The sequence below is a fragment of the Apodemus sylvaticus genome, chromosome 8, assembly GCF_947179515.1.
Source record: "Apodemus sylvaticus chromosome 8, mApoSyl1.1, whole genome shotgun sequence".
Classification (NCBI taxonomy): Eukaryota; Metazoa; Chordata; class Mammalia; order Rodentia; family Muridae; genus Apodemus; species Apodemus sylvaticus.
The window spans coordinates 82234123-82245335 of NC_067479.1; the positions used below are offsets into that span (position 1 = coordinate 82234123).

Below are 11213 nucleotides of genomic sequence, written 5' to 3' on the forward strand. Positions count from 1 at the left end.
GACCTCAGCACGGCCTCAGGTGGCTACAATTGCCACTCACATCAGCACCTCCACCCCTGTTGGGGGAAACATTAAAAAAAAGCAGAACCATTATGTTCCCATTCTTATGCCCCAGTGCCCCCGGTGACCATTCACTGGCGAGCAATGGCCGACCTGGTTGTATCTCATGGAGATTCACTGGCACAGAGATCCCAAAACACCTCCAACCAGCTCGCTAGGTTCCCAGTGGCGGGAACCTACCACGACACTACCACACAAACCCCGTGCTTCAAATCCCCCACGGCCTTTGTGGTGCACATCTGGCAAACCCACACTTTGCCGCTGTACCTTTCGCTCTTGAACCAGACGAGCCACAGCATGAAGGAAAACGCAACACAAACTTAGTTCAGGAAACAATGGTAACTCAATCTCTGGGTGCAACAATACCAGGCGTATCCACAACACACCTCACCCTCACACAGCACTGAGGACATCGCCAAGGCATCAGACAGTGGCATAGACTGCCTATGTCCTCATGAATCTCAGGCGTCATAGAAGCCAAGGCCGCAACATGGACCACAGACACCAGCATGGCCTCCAGTGGCATTACAGACCACGGTGGTTCTTTGAGGAGGTCCAATCCAGAAAATGAAGCTTTGCCAGCGGGATCCCGAGCTGGACGGCGGGTTTAGGGTCTGAGTCTGCATCTGCATAGGCTCCAGCTACGCCCGCCATACCATCCTGCCGACCGTCCTGGGCAGTGTGACCTCAGCCCTCTCTCACACCTGTCGCTGCCATCCGTCTCCAGTTCCACCCCTCTCCGTAGTGTGCCCGCAGCGCCATTTTTCTATCTTTCCCACCTCTCCATCACATATTTGTTCATCCTAGCTTGGGTGGCCCCAGGTATCTTCTGCCTGCAGAATCAGTTTTGAAAGATGAAAATAATTTTGAAGACTTATAATCACAATTTATCAACGTATTTGATGTCACTGAGCCAGACTTAGAAATGATATTCGTGTTGTGTATCATATCATAATTTTGAAATTTATGGAAAACACAAAGATACAGCTAACATATGTACCACCATTGACCCCTGGACACACATCCCAGAACAGTGAATACGCGTTCACTCAACAACCTGTGCATCGATGGCTGGTTCACAGGAGTCAAACTGGAAATAAGCTATGGAGTGTCCATACCATAGAACCTGCCAGCTATCAAAAAGAATGGATATCGATACGTGGGACAATCTGGATGGGTTTCCAGATAATCCATACTAATTGTGCACATCCTGCATAATTCCATTTATGTAACATTCTTAAAGTGAAAATATTCAAATAAGAATAAATCTGTGTTCCGGGCGGTGGTGGTGCATGTCTGTAATCCCAGCACTCTGGGAGGCAGAGGCCAGCAGATTTCTGAGTTTGAGGCCAGTTTGGTCTACAGAATGAGTTCCAGGACAGCCAGGGCTACACAGAGAAACCCTGTCTCAGAAAAAAAAAATCAAAAAAAAAAAAAAAAAAAAGAATAAGTCTGTGATTATTCCTGGTTAGAGAGGGGTTTGCATTTAAGGAAAGTGGGCGTGGCTTTGGAGGTAGTGGACGTGGCTTTGGAGGAGAGTGGGTGTGGCTGTACCAGAGGCTTGTACGCAGATGCTCTGTATGTAACTGTCTGTTTAGCATTTTGATCATAATTATGGCACTGCAAATTTTAAAGATGTCACCACCAGGAGAAAGTACTTAAAGAGTTCAGGGATTTCTATACTATTTTTAATATACAATTATCCAAGCACTAAAACCTTTTTAAAATATTAATATCAGGGAACTGAGGTGATCATACAGTCTTTCTTGCTGAAAAAGCATGAGGTCCAGATCCCAAAAGCCATGTAAAAGAGATGTGTGTGGCGATCCATCCTTGACAGCCTAGGGCTGGGCGGGCGACACAGGCCGAGCCCAGGGGCCGGCTGACCAGGGGCCGGCTGACCAGGGGTCGGCTGACCAGGGGCCGGCTGACCAGGGACTGGCTGACCAGCAGACTAACCAAATTGTCCCAGGGTCAGTGTCAGGACTCTGTCTCAAAACTAAGGTGAGAAGTGGTAAAGAGACCAGATGTCAGCTTCTAGCCTCCACACAAGTGTATCGGCAAGTCCCCACATACACACATGCACACACATGAGCATATTGGCATGCTTACACATGCACCCACATACAAAAACAGAAATAACAATACCGTAGCATGTATGGATATGTACAGGACATATTATTTTGGAATCCATTCACAGTAAATGAAAATAATATGCATAAGGATGCAGAAAACTGAATTTAATATGTTGTCCGTCTTTGAAGAGAAAACGAAGGGCTAATTTTTGCATCATAATAAAAATCTGTTCAACTATAATAAAAAATTTCAGTTATTAAAAGCCAGAGGAAGAGGAAGAGGATTGTGGGAGAGTGGGGAGTAGGATTGAGGGAGCCAGAGGGGTCAAAAACACCACAAAAAGACCCACATAGTCACCTAACCTGGGCCCCTGGAGGCTCCCAGACACTGAACCACCAACCAGAGCATGCATGAGGCAAACCTAGGCCCCTGCACATTTATAGCACATGTGCTGCTTTGTCTTGGTCTTCATGTGGGTCCGCTAATGATTGGAGCAGGGGCTGTCTGTCTCTGACTCTGTTGCCGGCCATTGGTTCCGGTTCCGTAGCTGGACAACCTTGTCAGGCCTTAGTGGGTGAAGAAAGGCTTAGTCCTGTTGCAACTTGATATGTCAGGATGGGATGATACCTGTGGGAGGCTTCTTGGTCTCTGAGGAGAAGGGGAGGGGTGATGGGGGAGGGATTCATGAGGGTGGGACTGGGAGGAGAGGAGGGAAGAGGGCTACTCTTGGAATATAAAGTGAATAAATAAACTAATTAGTGGGGAAATGCCCGAGAAAGATTAACTATATTATTCTTTCTAGAGCTCTGCCTCCCAATAATATGGCCAGGATAAAGCAACAGAAACTGTTGAGGTGGAGAAAAGAAAGCTATTTCTAAAGAACAGTGGATAGAGAGATGCTTCACTGAATACGTTAAAAGGGAAATTGGTGGTGGTGTTAGATTTAATGATGCAAGTGAGTAAGTATTCTATTCAATTAAACATATACAAAAAGACAATTTGCTATCACTATATCAATGTAATTGGATCACACCATTAAAATGACTGAAGACCTTTACAGTAAACAAAGCAAGGACATTTTATCCAGACACAAAAGTGATATTTTCCACTCTTTATTGAATAGCAGCCATTATTGTAAAAGTTTATTGTCAAATTGACCACTTTTCTCCAAAACAAGCATTTACAGTCACATAGCATCACATATTTGGTTAATAATGGACTAGCTCACATATGTGGAAGAAAAGGCAGTTTGCCAGCAAGAAACCATTCTTCGTGAGTTTTAGCTGAAATTACACAATTTTAAGGAATTGGTTTCTATAAAATATAAAGTGCAGTTGTGCTTCCTGTTATGACAAACCCCTATCCCTCCAGAACCATATGACCAAGTAAACCCTTCCTTCTTTAAGCTGCTTTGGTCACAGTGCTTTATCACAGCAACAGAAAAGTACCTTCTACAAAAGGCTCTTCAAACCCTGAGGGCTTTCCTCATTCTTAACTGAAATACTCCTGACAAGCGCTGTTGATTGTAGACAAGTTGTAGACAAAACCGGGGTGGGGGAACAGTTAGTGAAATGGACAAATCCTTTAAGGAAATAACAGCACTTGGGACTGGGAAGGTGATGACTCAGCAGTTAAGAGCACTCCCTGTCCTTGCAGAGGGCCTGCCTGGCAGCTCACAACCATCTGTAACTCTAGTACCAGGATGAATATGATACACACATATGCAAGCAAAACACCCCTAGTTATAAAATAAAATAATACTTTTAAAACCGTTTAAAGGAAAATAACTGTGCTGTCAGCGTCTGCCATTTCCTATTCAGCCTTGCAGCAGCGGACTACAGACCCTGCATAGTCCATTTCGAGAACACTGTCATCTGGCAGGCATCGCCTGTTATTTGGAAATTTTACATTCATGTTGCTGTTTCTAGCCCTCTGTCTTTTCAGTTTCTTAGTCTCCATTTCCCAGTCTTATTCTCTACTCTGTCTCTGTCATTTGTGGACACATCCTAGCCTCTCTCTGTCTTTGTCTCTCTCTGCCTCTCTCTGTCTCTCTGTCACTCTCCTACTCTCTGTGTATCTGTCTCTCTGTCTCTGTGTGTCTGACTGTTTCTGTGTGTGTCTCTGTTTCTGTGTGCCTCTCTCTGTCTTTGTCTCTCTCTGCCTCTCTGTCTCTGTCACTCTCCTACTCTCTGTGTATCTGATTCTCTGTGTCTCTGTGTGTCTGTCTCTCTTTTTCTCTTTCTCATGCATGCATGCATACACACACACACACATGCACACACACACACACACACACACACACACTCTGAATTCAGCACACTTAGCTGCTGTGAACCATCAATTCTTCCCACCACACATCTTCAGCTTTGTTGTTCTCTCTCCCTATAACCCTTCGTGATATTAATCCTGTTGCTGGATGTAGGTGGAGAAAAACACATCTCATGCCAACTAGTCTTGATTTAGACTGCCAATAGCCAAGGACAAGTAGGCCAATGCTGACTCGACTCCCACACTGTCTATTCTCACTGTAGACTGTAGACACCTTCCCTTCCCTACATAATTGCTTCATGACCCTGCTTCCTACTCCAGAATCCGGCTTCACTGTGAGCATCCACATGACTCAACCACCACAGTAACCATGGCTGCAGCCTAACTCTTCTCCTATTACGGTGGAATGAAGCAGACATGTTCCTAGCCGGTCTATATCTGGCTCCTTTCTCTCCTAGTTGTACATGTGACCACATAATTCTTTCTCCTCCCTGAGGGTCAGACTCTACAAAATGTGTTCTTTCCCCTGAGTCATCAAATGTTTTCTTACTGCTGAATCATGGGTATACTGTCTTTAAATTTTCCATATTTCCCACCAGAGTTACCTTCCCATTTCAAAGCTCCCCTTCATGAAAGTCTTTTAAAGAAAATATATGCACTGTTTGCATCAGGATTCTGTCCTGACCTGCTACCACTGATGATTCTAGCTAAGTCAAATCTATGGACCTCACATCTATTGGTTAACAATCAGACTTCAAGCTTTCCAATCTTTCAACTCCCTTTGATCCACCAATCACAACTTCCTTCTATAAATGCTCTTCCTTTAATTTGAGGACACGACTTTTTCTCTTCTCTCTGTTTCCACCTGTCTCTGTTTCTCTCTGTGTCTCTGTATGTATTGACTTTATTTATCTTATTTTTTATGCATGAGTGTTTGCCTGCATGTATGTATGTGCACCATATCTGCGCCTGGCGCCTTTGGAGGTCAGAAGAAAGTTCTGGATCCTCTGGAACTTGAGTCGCACATGGTTGTGACATGGCTGCCATATGGCTGCCGAGCTGGGTCTTCCACAAGAGTAGCAAGTGCTCTTAACCACTGAGACATCTCTTCAGCCCAAACACCTGTCCCTCTCCCTCTCTCTCACCCCCTCCACCTCTACCTCCACCTCCCTCTCCCTCTCCCTCTCCATCTCCATCTTCCTATCCCTGTCCCTCTCCTTCCCCTCCACCCAGCTCTTCCTATCTCACAAGTGGATGAATTTTCTTTCTTTACAGAAATGTTCTCTGGAGGGGCTGGAGAGATTGCTCAGTGGTTAAGAGCAATGACTTCTCTTTCAGAGGTCCCGAGTTTAATTCCCAGCAACCACATGGTGGCTCACAACCATCTGTAATGGGATCTGATTCCTTCTTCTGGTGAGTCTAAAGACAGCTACAGTATACTCATACACATAAAATAAATAAATGATTATTTTAAAAGAAAGAAAGAGATGTACCCTGTAACTCCAGTCAACAGACATCTCTCCCCATCTTTCCCTACTTACTCTCATTCTTCTATGATTCTATAGCCTATAGTTTTTAACTCAATGTATACATTAACAATGCCAACATATTTCCTCCATCCCTGCCATTTTTCATTTTTAAGATGTTAACTTTCAGACATTCCTCTGCACTGCCCTGTGCGTGTGTGTGTGTGTGTGTGTGTGTGTGTGTGTGTGTGTGTGTGTGTATCAGGAGCCTTATTATGACCCTAGAGTTTTCAATGCTCTTGGCGGTATCTCTGACCTCCCTTCCTGAGAACATTCCTTGACTGGCAGAAGTAACTTCTCCACATTCTTCAAACAGGTCTCACAGGTTCAGCCTGAGAAGGTTTGCACCTAACGACCTGTTCCCTGGATGTCCGCATGCCTTGCTGCTTTAACACCTTCAGCTCTCTGCCAAAAGTCACGGTATCCACAAAACCCTTGCTGATGACTCTCCATCCAAACCACCAGACCCCAGGATGAAAAGGCTTCCCTTTTCATGCTACCCCCACAGGACTATTGTCACCTAACATTTGAGATACATAGCTGCTAACCCAGGAAGCGTAAGCAGTTTCAAGTTCCCTGCACCCAGAACTTAGCAGAAAGTGCTCCATAGAGAACCGATACAAGTGTAAACCAATGGTTTTGCATTATCTCTGTACATCCTATCTGTGGAGATGCTGTGTTATAACCTGTTCTTGGTTCTGGACAAATCGCCCCCTCCACTTGCTGCTCCTTTCTTGGTGTGCTTTTAAGAACCAGATACTTTTTGAGCATGAGAGTAAATATTTTTCTCTTACTACTGTTAATTTTTCTTGTTGGCAGTTAATATCATCTCTGTTGAAATCTTCAACAGAGCTGGCTTGAACGTTCTGAATTATAAACATGTTGACAAACTTTCTGACGGTTCTCTTCTTCCATTTGATATTTTAATATTTATAGCTTGGATTTGTCTTTTTAAAAGTCCTTCGCTGTTTCATAACTTTCTGTTTGAAAAGAGAAAAAAAAGTAGAGTCTTGGAAGAAAGGATAGCAAAACATAAGGATGGGTTGTATTAAATAAAAGACCTATAGCATGCATCGACTTCAAGGCTCTGGAAGTGAAAGCATCTAAACTCTAGTCCTGTCACCTTCCAGTTAGAGCCTCTCTTGTCACTTCAATAGGCTGTGGCTCTGCTGGAACTTGTTTGTGAAATGAAGTTACTAGAATGCAGACATTTAACCCAATAATTAAATTCAAGCATACTTGCTATAATTAAGAGGTTGTTGGCAAGCAGAGCTTCAAGCTAGCCTTCTCCTCTTCTTTGAGGTACACCGTGAAATTAAAGGAGTGCTTAGAACCGAGTCCCCAGATACTCAGCCACACACAGTGAGTGGAGACCTAGAGTCAGAGGAAACATGCAACAAATAATAAATGTTACTTGTTTTGTTAAAATAAGACTTCTGGGGGTGGCTGGAGAGGTGGCTCAGAAGTTAAGAGCACTGACTTCTCTTCCAGAGGTCCTGAGTTCAAATCCCAGCAACCACATGGTGGCTCACAATCATGTAATGGAATGAATCTGATGCCCTCTTCTGGTGTGTCTAAAGACAGCTACAGTGTACTCGTAATAATAACATAAAATGAAATAAAATAAAATGAAATGAAACAAAAGATTTCCTGGGGAGAGACATAATGGAAGACCTAACTTTTCTTGAAGAAATGCTATAAGGATACACATTGCTGTTGGATGCACAACTTTGAGGTCTGAACTTGAGCCTGTGATGTGCAGAAAAGAAGACAGACTAACTACCACAGATTACCAGAACTGGTGAGAATGTGGATAAGGTCAGGCTACTAACTGCATCATCCTAGAGACGGCTGGCAATATTAAACAATTAGAAGAAATTCTTATCTTCTGAACAATTAAGTGGAGTTGAGTTGCCAGCGCCATTTGAAAAAGAGCAACTTTACGAGTGGAGAGAGCTATCATTGTTTTTCAAAACATTATCAGCTTCCAATAGGTATTTTTGAAAACAACCAGTGGAACCAATGCATAGCAGATCTTGTTATGATAAACTTATTCATCCTAGCTTCCAAAGTGATCTGCAAATCACAGTCAAAACCCGGATACGAGAATTGGTTCTCATTTGAGGAGAAGCTAGACTTGAAAGGAAAGGTTAAATTAAGGGGATTTTGAAAACCCAAATATGCTGAACACTCAGCGCCTTATAACCATCAGAGAGCAACAGGAAGAGAGCCAAGACTTAAGTGGAACAGAGGCTGCCTGTGAGAGGGGAAGGCTGCCCCGCTGCCCACTTCCCAGTGCCTATCAGTATAACTCCGCTGCAGCAAGGATAACCACGTGGTTTTGCAAGGCCTCTTCCTTCTGTTGAAACCCCAGCGTAGGAGGTTAGCCAGAGGAGTTTCTGGTGAGTCGGTAAGGAAATTGGGGTGTTTACTATGTCCACTTGATTGACCCAGGAATTAAATCCTTGGAAACCCAAACAGCCTATGTCAACCTTGAGGTCTAGACAGGAGTCACTAACCCAAGAGCCGTGTAAATCCTTCCTATAACTTACGTAAGTTTGCTTCTTGCAGTGGCAAAGTAGGCCACCTTTAAACCAACAGTTCCTGCCAAAAATACCTCGAAAAGCAAGATTTTTTTTCTTTTAGATCTATGGAAAGACATTTGAGATCTCTTGAGATGGAGGGTTATAAAACAAAAATCCAACGGGCAGTTTTGTGTTGCTTTTCCAAGTGTGCTGATTCTAAAAGTGGTACCTAAGAACCTGAATGCAGACTTTGCCCAGTGTGACACAAATATTGGTTTAAGCTGAACAAAGATTTCTCGGAACTTTTCTGATCTGATTTACAGCAGAAATTTCTGAGAAATGAATGCTGTCTTCAGTTAGGTAGTCTAATCCCAGATAAAGCGGGGAGCAAACTCCCCACAAACTCCCTTCTCAGGGAATTCCCCACCACAAAGAATAAGGAGGGCACACCAATCTTTTTTCTTTATTTTGTTTTTTTAATATGTTTTTTTAAATTTGTTTTTATTTGTTTTTTAAATTCTAGATAAAACAAAACCAATCTTGAATTCAAAAGTGCATATATATTATATAGTATGTTCACTAAGCTTTTTTATATTTTAATAACTGTGGCTGGACTTTCACTGTGGACTCGATTCTACTTCAGTCTGGGCACTATGAATTTTTAATCAAGCGTGAATCTACGTTTTAATATGACTCAAATGTCCTCAATTACGCAATAATATTTTCAAGTATATGTTAATTAAACCTGAATTTTTATCAGAAAAAAGTAAATGAGAATCGCCCCATGGGTATGTACAATCCATTGTGCTGGCCACAGAGGGCTGTAGCAGAAACGTGAACGAGGGGCAGTGAAGAAAATATTACCTGCTGCCATCTTCTTCTTCAAAGATTCCTCAGCCTGTTGTTCTGCTCCCTCCCTTACAGCTCTTGCAGCGATTTCACGTCTCCCTTGGGGCGATTTCACATCTCCCTTTGGTTAACTGCCCAACCCAGCAGAGCTCTAGCGCAAGTCTTACCCTGCCTGAACTTCATCATGCACGACGTAAATCATTTTCACAACTTCTTTAGCTACATCACAGTAGGTCATTCCCTTCATCTGAAGCTTGCCGGGCTCTGCCAATGGCACAGCCCCAATATGAAACTCTGATCGTATAGAACTGTGCACCACCATCTGCTCTGTAAGAGACACTGACATGGAAACAAAGCCAAAGGTCTGACAGCGCCGTCCTACGGGTAAGCCTGTATGAATGATTACTCTGTAGGCAAGATGTTGGGACTGCTACAGCCAAAGTTAAACCTAAAACTGGCTACTTCCTCTCTTGCTATGTCTGCTAACACATCTGCTAACATATCTCCCAACAAACTGCTGCCATTCCAATGTGCCTGTCAATGCTAAAAAGCTAGAGCCTTCTTCAGAAAGTTAAGGAAGGCCTAGCTCTTCTACCCCAAAGACAACATCATCGTTACATCCGATCCCAGTAGCTTACTACTATTTCCACAGCCTTCATGCCATACTCAACTTGAAAAACTCTTCCACCAGGAAAGGATGTGGAGCCTGACAAGTCCTCATGGGTTAGTACAGCCCATGGTGCTGACTCAGCAGGCCTCAGAGTGCTTCCGGGTCTGCGGTCAAACAGCTCGCCCTCATGAGTAACTGTTACAAACTTTCTTATCTCCCATTTGTTCTCCAGAAAAGCCATTAATCTCTCATAAATATCCTATCAGATTCCACAGGATCCTCATAAGAGCCATTATTATTATTATTATTATTTATTATTTATTATTATTCATTATCATCATCTTAGTCTTTTTTTATAGTCCAGTTGTTATCCCTCTCCCATTCTGCCCTCCTCATCCCATTCCTCCTTCCCCATCTCCAAGAAGATATCCCCACACCCCCATAGTCCCACACAGCCCGCCAAGCCTCCCCATTCCCTGGTCTCTCAAGTCCCTCAAGGGTTTGGTGAGTCTTCTCTTGATGAGGCCAGACCAGGTAATCCTCTGCTAGATATGTGTTAGGGGCTTAGTTGCTGCCTGGTTGGTGACTCAGTGTCAGAGATCTCAGGGGTCCAGGTTTGCTAGCCTTCCTATGGGGTTTCCCTCCTCCTCAACTTCTTCTAGACTTTACCTAATTTACCTTCCAGACCCATGATGATGGGGTCCCCGACATCAGTCTATTGGTTGGGTGAAAGTATTTGCATCTGTCTCAGTCATCTGCTTGTTGGGCCTTTCAGAGGACAGCTATGCTAGGCTCCTATCTGTAAGCACACCATAGCATCAGTAATAGTGTCAGACCTTGGAGCCTCCCCTTAAGATGGATCCCAAGTTGGACTGGTCACTGGACCTCCTTTCCCTCAGTCTGTTCTCCATTTTTGTCCCCGAAGTTCTTTCAGACAGGAACAATTCTGGGTCACAGTTTTTGACTGTGGGATAGCAACCCCATCCCTCCACTTGATGCCCTGTCTTTCTGCTGGAAGTGTATTCTGCAAGCTCCCTCTCCCCATTGTTAGGCATTTTACCTAAGGTCCCTCCCTTTGAATCATGCCTTTTCCCACTAAATTAAGTGTAAGACCCAAATTTAATCCTCCTTTGAGTTCTTCATCAGTGAGCCCTCCTATGAGCATATGAGGTGCAAATATAAATGAACTTTTCCCCCTTCTACTCTGTCTTTTGTGAGTTAAAATGGTAGAGAGGTGATACCCCCCCCAAAAAAAATTCCCTAAATCCTCCAGGGCTAGAAATATACAAAGTCCACAAA

The 11213-nt window shown here is 43.6% G+C and overlaps 1 pseudogene; it reads right to left on the reverse strand.

Moving 5' to 3' along the window:
• Positions 1-9393: 9393 nt before the first annotated feature.
• LOC127690781 (proteasome subunit alpha type-3-like) lies at positions 9394-10155 on the reverse strand (annotated as a pseudogene).
• Between the last annotated feature and the right edge of the window lie 1058 nt (positions 10156-11213).